The sequence below is a fragment of the Sabethes cyaneus genome, chromosome 3, assembly GCF_943734655.1.
Source record: "Sabethes cyaneus chromosome 3, idSabCyanKW18_F2, whole genome shotgun sequence".
In the NCBI taxonomy this organism is placed as follows: domain Eukaryota; kingdom Metazoa; phylum Arthropoda; class Insecta; order Diptera; family Culicidae; genus Sabethes; species Sabethes cyaneus.
Genome location: NC_071355.1, coordinates 11,275,749 through 11,296,872, shown reverse-complemented (window position 1 = coordinate 11,296,872; position 21,124 = coordinate 11,275,749).

Sequence of the window (21,124 nt, the reverse complement as noted above, 5' to 3'; positions counted from 1 at the left end):
AAGTTTCAAATGTTTATTTTTTGTTTTTAGAACACAGTGCCACTTTGATATTTGTGGAAAATAATATTTTTACGCAATTTCGAAATTACTGAATTTGATCAAATTTTTTAAGATCAAAATTGAAAGTATCTCCATCACTGTGTCTCGATTCTAGACACAGAAATCTATTTAAATTTGTGTTCAACAAATATCAAATTTCACTTTTCGACTTGTCACTGCAAAGCCAATCGAACAGGGTAGAAGACATAGTTTAGATGTTAATCTAGCTTGTTTCAAGAGTATAACAGGATACGGACAAATTTAGTGAATAATCCAAGGAAAACGCTGTGAACAAAAAATCTCCTTTTGACCGCTTCGTTCGTTATTCGTTCCCCTATGCACGGGAAGGCTTTCGAGGGGATCTGCTCGATGCTTTCCAGCCATGACTAATCTGACATCAAACGGATGCATTGTGAAGAAGCTGTAACGAACCCTCAGAAGATTCATCCAATTCAGCACGGTCCAGCAATGGATCAAGGATAAATTCATTATGTAACAATGGCCAAGTAATGTGGATTACTTTTCTGCTGCATGTGAATAAGTAAGAATGCTGGGGATTCTAACCAAACGTTATCCAATTTAGGTTTAAGCAATATTTAAACTGAAGTATTGAAATGGTAGTCATTTTAAATTAATTGTTTCAAAACAATTTTTACTCAAACTCTAACGTGGTTAGATTGAATTATAACATTCGAGCTGTTCGGGTGCTTCGAGTTGCTACAATATTGCCAACCGCAACCGGCAACTCTTACTGACTGGCGACCGTGAAAATTTTATCGCACAATAAAAACCAATTCATAATTTGATTTATGATCGATCGATTTATCGAGAACGGTCGGTCGTTCATCCGGCCCGCTGGACTGCACTGGAGTGGACTAAACTGGAGTGGGTTGCGAATAAAGCGTCCGCTTAAGCTCGACGCTGTGCTGCTGCAGCAGCGACCTTTTTGCACTTACCGGGCACAGCACAGTCGTGGTTGGACTGGATGGAATAACCGTGATAACCGTGAAATGTGGCGGTCCGATAATGGTGTTGCAAAAAAGTTGCCACCACAAATTACCAGCACCGCGAGAGGTAGGTCCGGTAGCAGCAAATGATGAATTTTCCGATCGAACAACGAAGGGGTTTACGGGGTTTATCGAGTGCAGCTCCTGTTGGGAAGTTTACCTACTACGAACCGGTTGCAATAAAAAAACGGGATTGTTGTGTGCCAAAATCCATTTGGGTTGATGTTAGATGGAATGTAAACCAGGACAGAGCATGATGTTTGATCAACTCAGGCGGTTAATTTTTTCAACTGGCGCTGATTGATATTTTATCTAAATGTTGTATGACAAAAATAATTAATTAGTTCAGAGAATTTTTCAAAATGATGGTTCTGACCGGAGTTATGAACTTATTTCAGTCCCGTACCCTAATTGTTATTACAATGATATATCAATGTCAGCCCGTTAAAATCCGAAAGAATTTTCTGCTTTCGAATATTACAGAGCTTGCAATTTATCTCCAACAAACCGTATGTTTACCCTACTTAATCTTATTACATCTATCTAATCTATTACAAATGTCCAACTCCTAAAATTTGTTATCAAAACAAGAAAACAAATGTATATTCCCTCATCATTCTGTATTGCTCATCACCAGCGACTACTTTATCATATTTTATGGCAACAAATGATATCATCTTGTGATTTTGACTTATTCTTCGGAGCGTAGTTTGATTCGACGAAATGGTAAATATTACAGGTGGCATAAAACTTCCCAAACACTATTTTCCTAGTATTTTTTTCTGGTTTCAATACTTTCGGTGCGGCCGACTATAGCAAGTCTTCCAAAAAATTGTGAGAAACACGCCACTCAAGCCTCGAATGCCGAGATAGCTGAACATACCTGGGTGACCTATTTCATTATTTTGTTGTCATGACCTTGGTAATTAGATCAGGCATAAATTAATAATATTTTATAACAGCAATCTTTACAACAGACATAAGCCACGGTAGGAGCACTGGTATGCCAAGTCATAAGCAAAAGGTGGCGGACCCGGCCTTTCATAGGAGTGTTTCAACCTGGAAAATGGACCAATCGTAGAATGGCGAATCCATTGCTACTTATCACGAAAATACCGGCCGATTATGCTGAAAACTTCTGACTTTCGGGTGAAATTTTGTTTAAAATTAAAACTTAACCTTCCGTTATTCGCGCCAACTTTTGTAACACGGTTACTCGCGCGTTGTATTTTGTACAAGACTCTTTATCTCGGATTATCTCGTAATCCTGGCTATATAGAAAGTTACTGTCTTCAGCAAAGTTATTCAGTAGGTCAAGACCTTTCATTTGGGGGGGTAGAATTTCATAGGTTTGTCACCAGGTGGCGCTTAAACGCGCTGTAAAATATATACAGGTCATATACAGGTTGTTGCATCCGGAAAGAACATTTTATCGTTCTTAAATGATGTGGCATTTTGTGTGGCATTCTATTGACTAAATTTTTTTAAAGTAGTTCTCAAGTTTTCTAAGATTTTTTTCATATAAAAGATTGCATGATATCGTTTATGTTATTAGCAGGTTAGAAAGTATAACTTTGCTGCATACAGCGGCCATTTTCCCATATTAAGAGATGAGAGAAAATTCCAGTAGGAACCTATTGCGGTACATCTCACACGCCGCTTGCTTCGTTTCTGCGATTTCGGTTTATGCTGTCCTACTTTTTTGAACAATTTTGCGTATTAATGTATTGAATAAATGTGTCATTTTGTTCTTAACAAGTTTGTTGAAGAATACACGTTAATTTGACATCGATGTGTAACTTTAAAATAAAACTAGCTAAGTGCCCGATCTTACTCGGGGAGCCTTTGTCTCACAGCCACTTGAACATCGGTTATTGTAACCGAAATGCTTACAATGCAAAAATACAAGGGTTGTTCCTCTTTCGCCCGTTTCTCCCCATTTGTCAGTTCCCCCTCTTTTGTCTACCGGCCACCTGCACATCTGTTTTCTTTACGAAAATCCCTATAAAACCCTTTAAAGAAAGAAAAACAAAGCCATTTTTCCTATTTGCACCTTCCGCTTTTAACAATGGCCACCCCACCCATAGGAAATGAATAGTTTTGTTATTGTATTTTTCTAAACACAGCTTTTTATTTATTTATTAGTTTAGTATTACATGCTATCCTAATAAAAAAAGAGTAGAAAGTGCAACAGTGTTTCTTCCACGGGTACAACAAACCTGTCACTCCTTTCATCTCATTTCAAGACAAAACTTTCTCAGGTGAACTCCACGCTGTTTGAATGATTGCCTCTGTGACTCAAACAGAGTCGACCAACAACAATTAGCCCTAATGATCGAACACTTTTTATACAGGTCACTATGATTCGGTGCACAATTCACTTGACAAATTTACAGCTGCGAGCATTGCAGTTTAGTGTTTCGTATTCTGATTTTTTCTATTGTACGGATGAATTGTTACAATCATATGGGAATTACTCCCCCTTTCTCGTCAGCAACCTCCGGTCATCAGCTCCTCCTTTTGTCCAACCGTCACTTATGGGAGAACCGTCCTAACATTTCGGTCCCCCAGTTGTCAACCCCTTCAGTTCTGGTTCTCCTATGTCAAGCAACATGTGTGCCAAGTTTGATGTAGAACGGTCAAGGCTCTTCGGAGTTACGGCCTTCCTCCTTATTAGGGACCCTACTCCACCTATTAAGAACCTCCCTCCTTCTTTTTTATTGTTGTGTTACCCAAGTAACACTTGCAACATGTTTTGTAGAAAAATATTCAGAAAACAGTTGCATTTAAATCATAAATAAGTTTAATGGAAAACAAGATGTTATAAAACTGGTTTATTTCAAACGCCGATGTTTTCAGCCAGAATGACAGATTAAAGTTGTATTTCGGTTGTACAGCTAAGCTTTTATCGATCACTAGCCGACCCGACAAACTTCGTATTGCCACAAATTAACCTGTGTTGTATATAAATCATGAATCTCGGATGATCTTTGTCACAATCTCGAGTTTTGCAAGCCCCCCAGTGGGCGGCGCTTCCGACGGCGGGTCACCGGCAACACTCGCGACCGTCTCGTCCTGAATGATCTAGTGTTACTATAGATAGTTTTTGTCGTCTTGTATTGACTAATGTTTTATGGAAGAGTCTCGAATTTCTCGAGTTCGATTAGTTTTTGAGTTTCGCAAAAATTTCTGTTTTATTTGTATGAGAGTCCATATCCCCCTACCACAGGGGTGAGAGGTCTCTAACTATCGTAAAATAAATTCAAGACTCCAAAATCTCCCACATGCCAAATTTGGTTCCATTTGCTTGATTAGTTCTGAAGTTATAAGGAAATTTGAATTTCATTTGTATGGTAGCTCCCCTCTTAAAAGGGGAAGGGGTCGTAATTCACCATAGAAAAAATTTCTGCCATCTAAAACTCCCACATGCCAAATTTGGTTCCATTTGATTGATTAGTTCTAGAGTTATGAGGAAATTTGTATTTCGTTTGTATAGGAGCCCCCCCTCTTAAAGTGGGGAAATCCATAGAAAATATACCATAGAAAATATTCTTGCCTACAAAAACCCCCACATGATAAATTTGGTTCCATTTGCTTGATTAGTTCTAGAGTTATGAGGAAATTTGTATTTCGTTTGTATGAGAGCCCCCCCTCTTAAAAAGGTAAGGGGTCCTAATTCATCATAGAAAAAATGGTTGCCTCCAAAAACACCCACATGCCAAATATGGTTCCATTTGCTTGATTAGTTCTCGAATTATGAGGAAATTTGTATTTCATTTGTGTAGAAGCACCCCCTCTTAAAGTTGGGAGGGGTCCTAATTCACAATAGAAAATATTCTTGCCCTCGGAAACTTTCACATGCCAAATTTGGTTTCATTTGCTTGATTAGCTCTCGAGTTATGAGGAAATTTGTATTTCATTTGTATAGGAGCCCCCCCCCCTCCTAAAGTGAGGAGGGGTCCCAGTTCACCATAGAAAAAAAATTTGTCTCCAAAAACACCCACGTGTCAAATTTGGTTCCATTTGCTTGATTAGTTCTCGAGTTATGAGGAAATTTGTATTTCGTTTGTATAGGAGCCCCCCCTCTTAAAGTGGGGAGGGGTTCTAATTCACCATAGAAAATATTTATGCCCTAGAAAACTTTCACATGCCAAATTTGGTTCCATTTGCTTGATTAGTTCTTCAGTTATGAGGAAATTTGTATTTCATGTGTATAGGATCCCCCCTCCTAAAACGGGGAGGGGTCCCAATTCATCATAGAAAAAGTTTTTGTCTCCAAAAACACCCACATGCCAAATGTGGTTCCATTTGCTTAATTACTTATCGAGTTATGAGGAAAATTTTGTTTCTTTGGTACAGGAGCCCCCGCTCTTAAAGTGGGGAGGGGTCCTAATTTACTATAGAAAATATTCTTGCCCTCGAAAACCTTCACATGCCAAATTTGGTTCCATTTGCTTGATTAGTTCTCGAGTTATGAGGAAATTTGTATGGAAGCCCCCCCTTTTAAAGAGAAGAGGAGTTATAATTCCCCTTATAAAGAGGGGAGGGGTCTCAATTTATCATAGAATAAATTCTTGTCACCGAAAACAGCCACATGCCAAATTTTGTTCTATTTGCTTGATTAGTTGTCGAGTTATGCAGAAATTTGTGTTTCATTTGTATGGGAGCCCCCCCTCCTAGTGGGGGGAGGGGTTTCTAACCATCACTAAAACCTTTCCTGGCCCCAAAAAACCTCTACATGCATATTTTCATGCCGATTGGTTCAGTAGTTTTCGATTCTATAAGAAACATACGGACAGACAGACAGACAGACAGAAATCCTTCTTTATAGGTATAGATTTACAACTGAGTATTCGCGACTACGAAAGTAAAAGAGATTTTTAAGCATGTTCGCACTCACACGAAAACCCATGCCGAATAGTCAAAACTTGCGTGAAAACAAAAGCAATAATACTTCTTTCTCTTTTTGTGTCACACAAAAATCAAACAAAAATCAGCAACTTCGTAGTTGCAAATTACTGGCATTGAACAGCGAACGAAGTGATGACGATGAGTACAGCGCAGATCAATAACTTTGACACATTTTCGCACCATTGCAATATTTTATTGAGCTTGAATGCTTCAATTTATGAGTTTTCCGAGTATTTTTTGAGCGCAATTAAATTCTTTCACAAATAAGAATTAACTGTGAATCAGTTGTAAGTTAACGCAAAACAAAAATTAAAAAGTACAACTTTTCATTCGTTTCGAATTTTTCGGCTATCAGTGTGCTCATTTGCACCCAATCTTGTATAAACATGGCCGATGACTGCCCCAAAATACAATGAAATAGATCAATATTTTTGTGTGATAGAAAGATTTTATGTATAAAAGGGACATATAACATAATTAATATGAAATATCCCACAAGTTTCCAAAGAGATTAGCATGTTTTGTGAGATTGTTATAAAATGATATTTATTTCTATTCCACTCAACTTTTGCTTATTGAAGTAAATCTTGAGCGCATCAATCTTTCGGAAGTAGAATGGCTTCACAATAAATTTAAAATCGCACTTTAGTTTGGATTATGTGAAGGCTACAATGTTGCTTTGAGTGATTGATGAATTACCGAAATATACTTTAGCCATTTTATCTTGCGAAAAATGTCTGACTTTATTTTGCTTGTAAATACATAACTTCAGGGAAATGTCAGAAAAAAATCCCTTCAACAGTTATTTGCGCTTTTCTGTTGGTAGTACAAACGCCATGCAACGCTTAGGCGTCACTTTGAAATATTTCACAAATATGTTACATTTTAGCTCGTTTCTTGCGCTTTTTCAGTCGGAAATTGGTTTTAAATGAGTATGCGAAAACGAAAGGTCAGCAATTAGCTTTGTTTTAAATCTGTTATCAATTCTTATTTAAAACCAATTGTGTTACTTGGGCAATGCTGATTCTCTTATATCAAAGAACTTGTGTGTCAAGTTTGGTGTAGATCGGTCAAGGCGCTTCAGAGTTATGGCATCCCACCTATTAGGAACCTCCCCTCCTTTTTTTGTTGACCCCCCAATGCTGATTCTCTTATGTCATGGAACATGTGTGCCAAGTTTGATGAAGAATGGTCAAGGCTTTTCGGAGTTAAGGGCTCCCCCCTATTATGAACCCCCACCCTCTTTCGGCAACCCCTCAGTGCTGATTCTCTTATATCAAGGAACATGTGTGCCAAGTTTGGTGGAGATCGGACAAGGCGTTCTGGAGTTATCGTCAAACATTCAAACATACAAACATACTCACGCTCACTTTTATATACATAAAGTTTTGTTTTTCGGCTTTGCAGTCAAATTGCTGATAAAAACGAACGTTTTTCTTCTACTTCCGACGTTTCGATTTGTATTAAATCTTTCTCAAGGATTAGAAAATTATCGTTTTTCGTCTAGTGGCTCTTTTGAGTTGAGCATTAAAGGTCGCTTTTTTAAACGGTGCTAGCATTCGTTTTTGCATTACAATTTTGTATAAAAATATCACAAAATATCACAATTTAAAAAACTTTTTTAAAAAATTCGAAATTTGGTACTATGCGCTACCTTTACCCAAAACTTACTGGATGAATGAATAAATGAATTTCTGTCTATCTGTATGTGCCATAAAGACTCGGAAGCTACTGAACCGATCGGCGTGAAAATTTGTATGCAGGGGTTTGGAAAGGTAATTATCGCTCCGTTACTCGCGCTGTTGTATTTTGTACTACGCCTGTGAACCGTTAACTTTGTCTCGGTATATCTCGGGATTCCAACAATAAAGAAAATTACTGTTTTCAGTAAAGTTGATCCGCAGACCAAGATCTTTCAAATCAGGGAAAAAGTTTTACAGTTTTTCACCAAGTGGCATTAGTATTCGAGTGCATTTTATAAGGTTTTAGCATGCCTATAAATCGAAGTTGGCGCGAGCAACGAAAGGTTGTAATGGTTTGAGACCCCTCTCCTCTAATAGGGGGGTTCTCATACAAATGAAACACAGATTTCTGCATAACTCGAGAGCAAATCAAGCAAATGGAACCAACTTTGGCATGTGGGTCCGAACGAGCGACGGCGAGTAAGAAGGGGATCATACCCGCAAAATGGTACATACCATTCTGGTTCAAACTTCGAACACTATGCTATGCTGAAACTTTCTTTAAGGCAAAATGTCCGAAAACATCTTTATTCTACACCCATAAATGGTTTAATACCTTCCAATTGGTTTCGAAGTATGACGCTGGCCTAATAAGCCAGTTGTCGTAAATTCGAATCTCGACTGGAAGAGGCTGTTAGAGTCAATAGGATCGTAGCAACTGGCCCTGCAATTGTGTGCAGTTTCGATAACGGAATGTAGTACCTAGGCTTTGCTTTGCTTTGGTAAATGGTTTAATAACACGACAATTTATTTATTTTCGTGGAAAAATTTAAAAGATGAGGATAGAATGTTATTTTAAATTGAAAAACACTAAAAACTACAGTTCGGTTTTGTTTCAAACTTCGAATACCTTCATGGTCGACGTTCAAACCTCAAATATTTCAGTCTCAGACATCGAACACTTGTATTATTTTGATAAATATTAAGGATTTTAGTGTCACTCATCTTAAATGAGTAAAATTATATCTTTTTTCTAGTGTGATTTAAATTTTTCACACAATAATTAGTTTCAATGCAGACTTCTGTAGGCAATTGCTAATAATTTCGAGCTTCATGTACCACATCTAAAGCAAATTGACTTTGTACAGCTTTACAAAGCAGACAATTCATTTTCTCGAAGGGAAACCCGGAAAAACCTGATATTATTCGTGACTGTTCGAAGTTTGAATCACTCCTCAAAACGTGATTCAAACTTCGAACACTTATCTAATAATCTCGTGCAGATGCATTCCTTACACTCGCTTTCTAATCCTTCTTTTCCTTAAACTGTCAAATCTACAAATTTCCCTCTTTCCCCAGCATTCAATTCCGAGTTCTACAAATCAGTATATTGCGCCAATTGTGAATTTAGTTAATATTTATTTTAGTTTTTTTCCATGTGTGAACTCATCACTCATCACGACCAGTATAGTTGATCTATTGTGATATCGCCCGGGCGTTTGCTGTATGACCCGTACTGCATTTCTTTTTGCTATAATCGCTATTGAGTGAGCGATATGCTTATTAAATTTTATGCGTGCCTGTGTGTATTGGGGTTCGCCCCAAAGCTTGATCTACTTTACCCGCTTATTCCTCGCTGCCAGCACTATCCCATATTATAGCCGTCCCTGGCGAGAACTCATTAGTACCTCTAACCAGTACACTTAACTGTAGGAGGGACATTTGCAATGTCAAGAGGCTTCAGAGGGTAAATATAGAATTAAGCATGAAGGAAGGGTAAATGAGGGGCCTGAGAATAAACCCATGCTAAAGTCACTTGACTATCACTTACTAGCTTAGTCCAATGACTATCGATAAAAAATAACAAATAATGAAAGTTGTTTTAAATAATCCGATTATTAAAATTTTAGATGCTCATGTGCGGTGTTTCAGCTTACCTCGTGTAGCGGGGTAAGTTGAAATACTGAACTGGCAAGCGCTAAAAATTTAAATTTTGCTTCTATATTTGCGTAATATTTTCCACAAGCCTGCAAATCTTCACAATTGTTAAGTAACTAGGCCATATTTTCATAAGTGGAATGTTGAGAGCCTAATATACTATAGTAAAGTGAGTATTGAGTTCTAGAGATGAAAATGAAGAAAATTGTTTCAAAGCCATATAGTCCTAGATTAAATGTTTAGAGACTATTTTTCAGTCAGTCAGTCAGTCAGTCAGTTACTTACTATTAGGTGAATTATCTCCTCAATTCAACGGTAACTAAATTCCCATTCCCACAATCGCACAGCAATATATGTGCAACATAATTACCCCATGTTTTTCGAGCTCATCTTGTCAGAATGTACGCCTCCGTTCCTCCCGCCCACCGCGAAAAGTTAGATACCCAAATTTGCAATCAATTCTGTTAGAATATATCATGGCACAATGTGCACCAAAATCCCTCGGCTAGAACGTCCTCCTATTTCTTGTACACTGCCGCTTAACACGCTGCTGCTGTTGTCGCTGCTGTCGGAAACGGCACGGCATGCGGCGTTCCGCTCGCTGAAGTGCGCCACTCAGCATTGCACCACCGCGCACCGTACGGGAAATGGCAAAGTGAAAATGTCCTCACTGACAGCGGCAATGACTGGATGAGTGATGCCGCTGCTGGCTGGCTGGCTGGCTGATGCTGCGCCGAATGTGCATTATGTTTTCTCTGTCTCCTGGCGTGTGGCTGCTGCCAGTCATCGACGTGAATGTTATAGTTAGCCCCATTCGTTCGACGAGCTGGGCGTCGCCGTCACAAGTTGCGAACAAGAACCCGAACCATCAACGTCAAAAGGAAGAAGATTGATTCGGTTCTACAAAGCGCGCGGATCGGGTTTTAGCAGGATTTCGATGGCCGGCGGGCGCGACTGGGAGGCATTTCGGGTTTACCATTTCACCACACAGCGCTGACCTGACCCAGTACTGTCAGAACGAAATGGAAGGAGTGGGAAGCTCGGAGCGTGGGAGGTTAATAAATTTATAATGTGACGTCCGTGACATGCATCAAGTTGAGATGCGCTTCGTTCGGTACGGTTGGATGGATTTCATAATTAGCGTGAACATATTGACAGGCAATGAAATTATTGTCGATATGACACGATTTGCATTGCGAAATTGTTTAAAATAGGATAATGATAGCAAAGCTGGAGAATGAGCTGCATCCGGTGTTTATGGTGCCGATAGTAAATAAAATTCAAGGTTATATACATTATTATTGCACAAAAAGATCGGTAGCAAATTTACTCTGCGGAAAAACCCTGAAACCTTTCCGGTGCCGTTTTCTCCGCTGAAAATGCTGACCGCATTAATATCGCATGACAGCCCGGGCAATTGGATACTTCCGGCCGACCTCACGGCAGTCGTTGATTGTTATTCGCTAGTAAAATTTACCGCTCATAAGCACATAACCAACCGTGACCCGAACGGTATTTCCAATCCATAAAGTTGTTTGATTTTTGGCAAAGCGTAAAATTTTATGCCTTCGCCTACGAGACGTAGCGTTTCGTTCGGTCTCAGCAATTCTACTTCCCTTCTCGGGCGGCAATTCAGCTCGGCAGCAGGGACAGGAAACGCACGAACGTTGTTGTCCTGGGAGTCTCCATCAGCACTCCAGCTTGACAAGTTTATCCGCGTGGAAAGCATATTCGGATGGGGATAATAGCTATGTATTTTCGATGTTCAACCAAACCGAGCGTTTTGCTGTGAGAGCAGATAGGTACATAGCTGCTGTTCCGTACCTGTTTGAAAGCTTGTTGAACTCGGAAGGAGGTGTTTCGACGAAATATGCCAAGGTCAGCAATTGTTGTTATTGAACGAATTTTTGTACCAACGAAAACTAGTGTTTGTATAGTAAAATTACTTAATTCAAATTTGAAACGAGCAGCATGTGTGCGTAGAACATACTTACTAACCTGGAAGGACGGACCTGGAGAGACGATTTCTTCCATTTTACTGATTTTTCGGAAAACGTATCTGTTGATCTGATGTTTTAGCTTAAAGTTTTTAATATATTGGCGAAATGCTTATTTGTCCTGAATAAGATTTATATTGGAATTAAATGGTGAAAAAGTTTTCTTTCATTTAATAAACAAATAAAGCAGAGTTAAAAATTACACAAGTAGCGGTAACATGTTCGTTTTGATCATGCACTGCCCAGTGAAAAGGAATTCTAAAAAATCAGTTAACGTTGATCCAGTTAACGATAATCCAGGGGACATCAACTGTCCCACATAGTAGCTTTCCAACAAATACGGCACGCATGTCAACCCGTCTTTTTTCCAATATGTCCATTTTTACCAGCTATGACACAGATATCATACGGAGAAAGTTCGACTGGATGTGCCCATGTGACAGGATGTGATACTGCTGTAGTGGTCCTAGAGTGCAATTCTAGATTGTAATTCGATTTTTGTATAGAGATTTTCCCTATTTTGGCATTCGCCTCTGTGTAATTCAATTATAATTTGTAATTTGATACAATCAGTAACTGAGCGAACTTCAACTTAGATTTGACGCAAAGTGATAAGCGAGCAGTGCGCGGTTTCTTGCAACACAACTTCTGTTGATGAGCGTTTCGCTGAATGTTGCAACACGTAAGAAACGCTAAACTCGAAAGCAAGCAAACGGTTTTGCGAATCATGCTTAGCAGTAAACTAATATAAAATTGTTAATTTGGAAACATCTACCTGATAGTGAAAATTAAAGCTTTAAATGATGCATTTGAACTAATTAAACCTATCTTACCGTTAATTTAAAAATCTCAAGTCATCGAACAAATTATATTTAGTAACGTATGAGTTAGTAACGAATACAAATTAAGATACCATACTATCTAGTTGATTCGTGGTAGCCGGATCTGATACTAAATTTATAAGTTTAAAAATAAGTTGAAATGCAACAACTAAATTGAAAATAAAATCTATATTTACAGTTTGATCAGTCGTTATGCAACACACTGATTTTTCATTAAATGGTTAAAAGAATCCGAACGAAATCAAAAAAATGTATCGTGATTCAACCTCAAGGACCGAAGGTTAGGATTGCCAACATTGTGATGCATCTTATTTAGTCTACAATATGTTGCAGTGTGATTAGTGTCAGCAGTGAGCTTACTGTTCGTGTACGGGCCTTATCAAGGCGGCGAAGGACCAGGTTTGGAGCTGCGGCAAGCGCGCCAACAGGTTTCAAGTTTCGAGAGGACAAAAAACCGTGAAGAGTAAAACGGCCGGACAGAAATCCAATAGCGATGGTGGATCTACTTCTGAGAATGGTGGAACGTTAGAAGATGCCCTGAAAGGGCTGAAAAAGGAGCTGTGTGCCAGAAAGAATGCCTTAGAGAAGGAAATGATTCTCAGAGAGAAGCGGCTGCTGGAAATGCAAAGAGTTCAGAATGAACTTATGGCGACTTCAGGAGAAGGTTTTTCGTGAAAAACCGTTGCGGCAAGAAAACTGAAGTTGCCGAAGAGAAAGCCTATCAAAATAGACGTAGAGATATGCTTGACGAGTTCGCAGAGGCAAGAAACACTGTTGCAAAAGTTGCTGTTGGTTGCGTGGCTGTATCTGGTACAAAAAAATCGGCAGAAACTGCAACATCCTTCGAGCAAAATGTCAAATTTTGGCTGAAGAAGCAAACCAGCGAGAAGACATCCGTACCCGTTACTGGCAGGTAGCCACCCCGTCTAGGCAAAGTTCGGCAACGGCGCAGGAGAGTTGAAGATGACAGTTCTTCCGAAGAATCCAGCGAATAGCCGAAGGTGTCGTGTGCGATTCGGAGAATGAGAAAGAAAAGGATCCCGCTTTCGACGTGGGTCGCCATTGCCACTGTTGACGCAGCTATCTACCTTTGTTTAGTCTACATCCCTCCAGATCGGATTAACGACGAAAATCTAATCGATTGCCATCTTGAGTCACTCAACTGGGTAGTTTCATAACTTGATCCTAGAGATAAAATTATGGTTTTTGGTAATTTCAACCTAAGCGCGATCTCTTGGCAGCGTAATTCTTGCAGTTCTCTTTTTGCAAATACCTCTCGTTCCTCTATTGGTACAGCTGCAAAAAAACTACTTGATACATATAGTACCCCTGGACTTAGACAGATATGCGGGATTGAAAACGAGTATCATCGTATTTTGGATCTGTGCTTTGTTAGTGATGAATTATGTGTAGACTGCACGGTTATGGAGGCTCAGGCACCACTAGTAAAATTCTGCAAGCATCATCCTCCCGTACTAACACAGCTAAAGATTAGCCCACAACAACGCTTCCAGGACGTTTCTGAAAGCCTCTCATATGACTACAGAAAGGCTAATTTCAATGGCATGAACGATTTTCTGGCGCAGGTTGATTGGGACGAAGTTCTTTGTGATTATGATGCCTGTCTCGCAGCGTCGACGATTTCTAGCATCATTGCGTATGCTATCGACCAATTCGTACCCGTAAAATTTTAACACGTACCGGCTAAACCAGCCTGGACAAACGCCGATCTCAAGTGCCTCAAAACAGCAAAATGTGCAGCCCTCAGACAATATAGCAAGTACCGTACTGGATGCTACGAGGATAACATATGTAGTTGCAAACATTAATTACAAGCAACTCAACGACCGCCTGTACAACGCTGTACTGTACAAAAATCAGTGATCACATTTCATCGCCATTTCCAGTTTGTTCTGGTATTCCACAAGGAAGCCACCTAGGGTCGTTTCTATTCCTGCTGTACATGAACGATGTGAACTTTATCTTAAAATGCCTGAAACTCTCGTATGTTGACGATTTGAAACTTTACCATACGATACAGGAGCACCAAGACACCGTCTTTCTGCAGAAACAATTGGACGTCTCCGCTGAATGATGTCGAATCAATCGTTTATCGCTAAATGTATCTAAGTGCTCGGTAATCTCATTTGGCCGAAAACGCTCACTTTTTCACTTTGACTATGCCATAGAAGGCGCACGTTTGCACCGTGAATCCACAGTTAAGGATTTGGGAATTCTGCTGGACACTAAAGTAACATTCAAGGACATCTCATACGTAGTGACTAAAGCTTCTTCACAACTGGGCTTCTTATTTCGCTTTGCAAAAAAAAATCAAGGTTATCTATTGCCTAAAAACATTATATTGCTCAATTGTGCAACCTGTGCTGGAATGAGCGTCGGTCGTCTGGTCCCCGTATTACCAGAATGAAACTCAACGCGTCGAGGCTATTCAGCGAAAATTCATCCGCTTCGCTTTACGTCATCTTAGATGCACGGCTCCATTGAAAGTCGTTGTATGCACATCAACTTGGATTTACTAAAGGAGAGACGAAATTTGACAAAAGCATGTTTTAATTGTGATCTTCTGCATGGTAATATTGATTCCTCTACACTGTTCGGCATGCTGGATATCAATATACGTCACCGTAGTCTTCGATCTTATTCGTTTCTCAACGTTACTCCAGCAAAAACAAATTATGGCTTACATAAGCCAGTACGTAGTATCGCAAGCAACAATGTAAGTTTTGTTGTACTCTTATGGCGGTTTTCAAGACCAATTTTGGTCTTGAATGCCATCATAAGAGTGTAATAAAACCCAAATCGTTACTTGGGATGTCTCGTATTTTCAACACATGTTACTATGTATTTAATTTTAATGTATCGCGAGAAACAAATAAGTGTAGTTTTAGACGTGTTTTATGTTGATTTCTGTTGTATATTTGCTTGTAGTATAATTTATCTGTAGTTGTATAGTTAACTCTGTCTCTGTGAGGTGATGTTTTACCTGTTGACTTTAATAATAATATAATATAGTATAATAAAACACTCGCGACCTGTGTCCTTTCGCCCTGAGTCATCTAATGCTACTATTGATAGTTTTTGGTGGTCTTGTTATTGACTAATATTTTATGAAAGGGTCTAAAATTTCTCGAGTTCGATTAGTTTTTGAGTTACACAAAAATTTCTGTTTTATTTGTATGAGAGTCCTTATCCCCCTACCGCAGGAGTGAGGGGTCTCAATCCATCATAAAAAAATTCCTGCCTCCAAAACCCCCCACGTGCCAAATTTGGTTCCATTTGCTTGATTAGTTCTCGAATTATGAGAAATTTTTTATTTCATCTATATAGGGCCCCCCCCCTCCATTCCAAAGTGGGGAAAGAGCCTAATTTACCATCGAAAAATTCTTGCTTCCAAAAACCTTCACGTGAGAAATTTGGCTCCATTTGTTTGATTAGTTCTCAAGTTATAAAGAAATTTGTATTTCATTTATATGGAAGCCCCTCCTCTTAAAGAGGAAAGGGGCCATAATTCCCCTCCTAAAGAGGAGAGGGGTCTCAATTCACCATAGAAAAAAATTACCTACACAATCCACTACAATTTGCAAAACAAATGGTATAATCTCAATTTATAAAACAAGCACTGCTCTATCAAAACCTTATACTAATTATATCTCCTAAATTAGCTTAAAACTTGGACTAAAAATCTCTTAACAATAGACCGCAGAGCTAGTGCGCTTAACGTAAAACGACACCTATGTGAGTAAAATTATAATTTTGTATGTTACATGTTGTCAATAAAACAAACAATTGCTAGATTTCCTTTGAAAAAGGCCGAAACCAACGGCCGAAACGTCGGATATACAACAAATATCGTTTTAGAATCATTTAGTGGACTGCAAAAGCCGTATACCTAAACCAATTACCTACAAAAACACCCACATGCTAAATTTTGTTCCATTTGATAACATGTGTCGTTGATTCTTCTCGGTGAAAAAAAGACTTTTCTTTTTCTGCGTAACGTTTCAGGCTAGTACGCTTCACCTATCGTCAGACGCATTTCAAATTTAATTATTTTCTTCCCAACATCAAATGAGCCTGAAACGTTACGCAGAAAAAGAAAAGTCTTTTTTTCACCGAGAAGAATCAACGATACATGTTATTAATAACGTTACGGTGACTAAAATATAAAGTATAAAGTTTGTTCCATTTGCTTGATTAGTTCTCGAGTTATGCAGAAATTTGTGCTTCATTTGTATGGGAGCCCCCTCTCTTAGTGGGGGGAGGGGTCTCTAACCATCACTAAAACCTTTCCTGGCCCCAAAAACCTCTACAAGCAAATTTTCACGCCGATTGGTTCAGTAGTTTTTGATTCTATAAGGAACATCCCGACAGACAGACAGACAGAAATCCATTTTTATAGGTATAGATTAGTTACGATTCCGAATTTGTTAAGAGATATTTACGAAAATTTTCATACATTGATGTACGATTTGGTGCTAGCTGGGTAGACGGTGTTAAATCGAAGCAAAGGTGGACGATTTATCGGCCGGAAAAACCTGATGCTGGTGTTACAGAAAGCTGTATGAATGTGCATTCCAGAGAACCGATTAGTAATGCAGATATCTATGACATGTTATGGGCCCAGTATCTACTCGAAGACACCGCACACCTTTTTCGGGACAGCTCATTAAAAATCAGATGCAAAGCAATTTCCACAGGCATCGTTTGCGGGGATAAAGAAGCATTACGTAGACGATTACTACGATAGCGTGGATTCCGTCGACCAGGCTGGTAAATCAGGTAAAATATATTCACACTCGGAAGGTTATCGGATCAGGAACTGGGTGTCCAACTGTTTCTGGAAGCGATGGACGAGCAGAGGCCTGCCGTACATTTCAGCAGTGACAAGAACATGCTACCGAGCGAATTCGAGGAATTGTGTGGGAACCAGAAAAGATGTCCTGTTTTCGACCGCTGGGTGAGAAGAATACCAACCGATTCTACAAGGGGTCAAACCACCAACCCAAAGAATCGTGTTGACCCGTGTCATGGCGATGTTAGATCCTCAAGGTTCGCTTTCTGCAATCACCGTTTTCGGTCACAAATTGGTTCAAAACAATTGGGCTCTACTGAGTCGTACGGCTTTTGCAGTCGATCTGGAGTCCCGCAAGGAAGCAACCTAGGCCCATTACTGTTCATAATATTTTTTAATGACGTCTGCTCGGTGATCCCGACGGGCTGCAAGCTACTATACGCTGATGATCTAAAGATGTTTCTCTCTGTACGATCTGTTGAGGACTGCAAACTATTACAAGGCTTTATCAACCAATTTACAAACTGGTGTCGCTTAAACAACCTGACCATCAGTACTTCCAAATGCTCAGTCATCACCTTCACACGAAGCAAAACACCTATTGCGTACAATTACACAATCGACAACTCTTGTCTTGAGCGGGTCAAAGTTGTTAGAGACCTAGGAGTGGAGCTGGATACTAGAATGACCTTCAACAACCATTACTCAGACATTATTTCAAAGGCGAATCGTAATCTGGGTTTTATCATGCGTGTGGCTAAAGATTTCCGCGACCCATATTGTTTGCGAGCTCTTAGTTTTCCCTAGTACGCTCCATTCTTGAGACTGCTTCTGTGGTATGGAGTCCGTTCACGGACACTTGGTCAACAAGAATCGAAGCAGTGCAACGCAGATTTATAAGGCACGCATTAAGACATCTCCCGTGGTCGGACCATCAAAATCTCCCACCCTATGAGGACCGTTGTAAACTGCTGAATGTGGAAACCCTATGTAAAAGGAGAGACGTATCCAGAGCCGTCTTCGTTGCCCAACTTTTGAAATGGGAGGTCGACGCTCCAGAACTTCTACATATGGTTGATATAAATGTTATGCCTCGACCGCTTAGATCTCGAGGATTTCTACGGCCTGCCTTTCACCGTACAAGCTACGGACTACATGAACCAATTCACGCGATGTGTTGTTTATTCAATGAGGTGTATGAACATTTTGACTTTACAATATCGACGAATACTTTTAAGAATAGGATAAGAAATAGTGTGACTTGATGTGAATTTTATGTCTCTATGTTTGATTAAGTTTGTGTGCCAATGTTATTGTTATTATTAAAAGATGATGGGTTTTTATGCCGATTTGAGAATGGGATTAAATCTCAACTCAAATAGGCTTTTCCCATCCACAGTTTAAATCTTCATTTAGACATTAGTTCCGATGAAGTAAGAAAATAAAATAAATAAATAAACATTTGTGAAGGAGCGGCTGCGTGCGATTGGGACGAGAACATCGACGATGAATCGTTCCAGCAGTCCGTTGATCAATCTGTTGGATAAAAGTGCTTGAAGAAATCAGAATTCCTCGGAGTTACTTCAGAGATGTTGGAATTAGCCTGGTCGAAGATCTTCAGTTGTATGTCGTGTCTGATGCCAATAAAAGCGTTTATGGGTGCACAGTTCAGTTGATAAAACTAGCCAAATGAAAGTGGCTCCATTAAAACCGGTATCATTTCCGAGGCTTGAGTTGCAGGCAGCAGTGCTAGGGACCTGGAAAGCTTCTGCGCTACGAGACGGTCATTCGTTAGATATCAAGCGGCAGTTTTTGTGGACGGACTCGACAACTGTGCTCTCGTGGATCCGGTGAGATCAACGCAAATTTAAGGAGTTCGTGGCCCTTCGTATTACCGTAATAATTACCCGTACAAATCTGTCGGAGTGGCGTTGGGTTCCGACGAGGATGAACGTCGATGACCAGCTCACAAAGATACGGAGGAAGAGCTATTTAAAAGCGCATCTGGATATTCACGATGTACAGTTTCCCACCCCAGTGATAGACTTCGAGAAACTGTGAAGAACCAGTTGCGTCAACGTTTTGCGGTTCCTAAGGTGGGATCTGTTGTGGCTAAAGTGGCAAAAGCATGAATGCGGTGCAAGATAAATAAAAGTCGACCAAGAAGTTCTCGAATGGCTGCATTACCAGTGCAAAGAGTTACACCGTATCTTCGGCGGTTGTGCTACGTGGGGCTTGACCATTTTGGACCAGTAGTTGTGACCTCTGAGCGCCGCAGCGAAAAGAGACGGATCGTGTCGTTTACGCGCCTGGTAGTCCGAGCGGTTCTTCTCATCGGCTAGAAAAAAATTATGCTGATCAGCTGAGGTGTATTGCGCAACACTTCTGTGCAACGAACCACCAGCAAGGATCTCAACTAATTTCGAGCCAGCGAAAAGCGACTTAATCCGGAGATAGTTGGTAATATCGATTTTATTTCTCTTTTGAACACAGAAAAGTTATAGGTTCTTTTACAGCATACTGGAAATGTTTCCTAAAGAAGCGACAGGTTAATAATTTAATTATTTAATAATTTACGAAAAATATAAAATCATTTCACAATGGTTTCACATATCGCATAAACACGCAAGCATAAACTCCTGAATACCGCAACGTGCAGATAATGGTGCCAATAATTGTCCGCCGGCTGTAGTAATTGCAGTAACGGCAGCAACAGCTGCCACTGCCAGTGATTGATTGATAGAAAACTGCGGAATCCATGCCTTCCGGTAACGGCTTTCCTTCACTGACTAGCGGCTTTCTATCGACGTTGGTGCGATACTGCTAATGATGACCTTTACTGCAGCTGGCAGTAAAGGGTTGTAATTTCCTTCTGCATCCGGTTCTGCCTTTCTGCCTAATGGAAGGAGGACACTTTCGACCACCGTGGAATCTTCAAACGAAGTCTAAAAGTTGTTCGAAAATTTCGTATTCGTAATTTCGAGGAATTGACTAAAATCTATGTCAGTAAAACATTTAAAAAGCGGACACCATCAAAGTAACAAAATAATTCATTCCCAGTAAGTGACTTTAGTGACTCGTCCAAAAGTTCACAATGCACCAGAAAAGTACTTCATATCTAATTAGTGATTCGTGCTCAAGAGTGCATACGGCAATGAAACGTTTTCATCTGCCATGCAACTGCAACTCCCCTGCCTCTATGTACCTACTCTTGAAGAGCCACCAGGTGCTGACGGCTGCAGCTGCTGCTGCTGCTGCTGCTGCGTTCCGTCACTCGTCGAGATTGAAAATAAATCACGTCAAGTTCCACTTGCAGGATTCCATGTCAAAAGGCACACGGTTGGCGCTCAACCAACAAACGGGGGAGCCAGCCACTTGAAGGGCACTTTGCGGCCCAGTGCAATGCCGAAATGAGCTTCTCGAGAATGCTGGCAAAAGCAGAAAATAAAAGAGTCGAACGCACTTTTGCGATTACTCAATCGCTGTTAGTCACGATTCAATTGTGATTTCACTTCAATGCCGGTGTACTCTTCTAGCCACAATGAATGTGTGCTATTGTAAAGTACCTTTCCATGTTGGATTCAGTTCTTTTTCGCTTTGAAATTCCAACTGTGCACTGTCTTCTTTTTGGTTCGAAATTGCATAGCAATTTCCTGAAGTAGTAGAGAAGATCAAATTTGTTTTACTCCCACCCCCAAAGGGGGTGGTGGCATTAGGTGGTCCCCTTTTCGAATATTTATTTTATTACTCAAAATGAATAAATTATTATCTAATGCACACACACATGTTGTGATGCTGACATTTTAGCAGACATCAGCCGCGGTTCGGGGGAAGCAAGAACGTTCTCCTTTCGGCTTTCCCAGTGTAACAGACAGATGCCACTTCATAAAGCAAT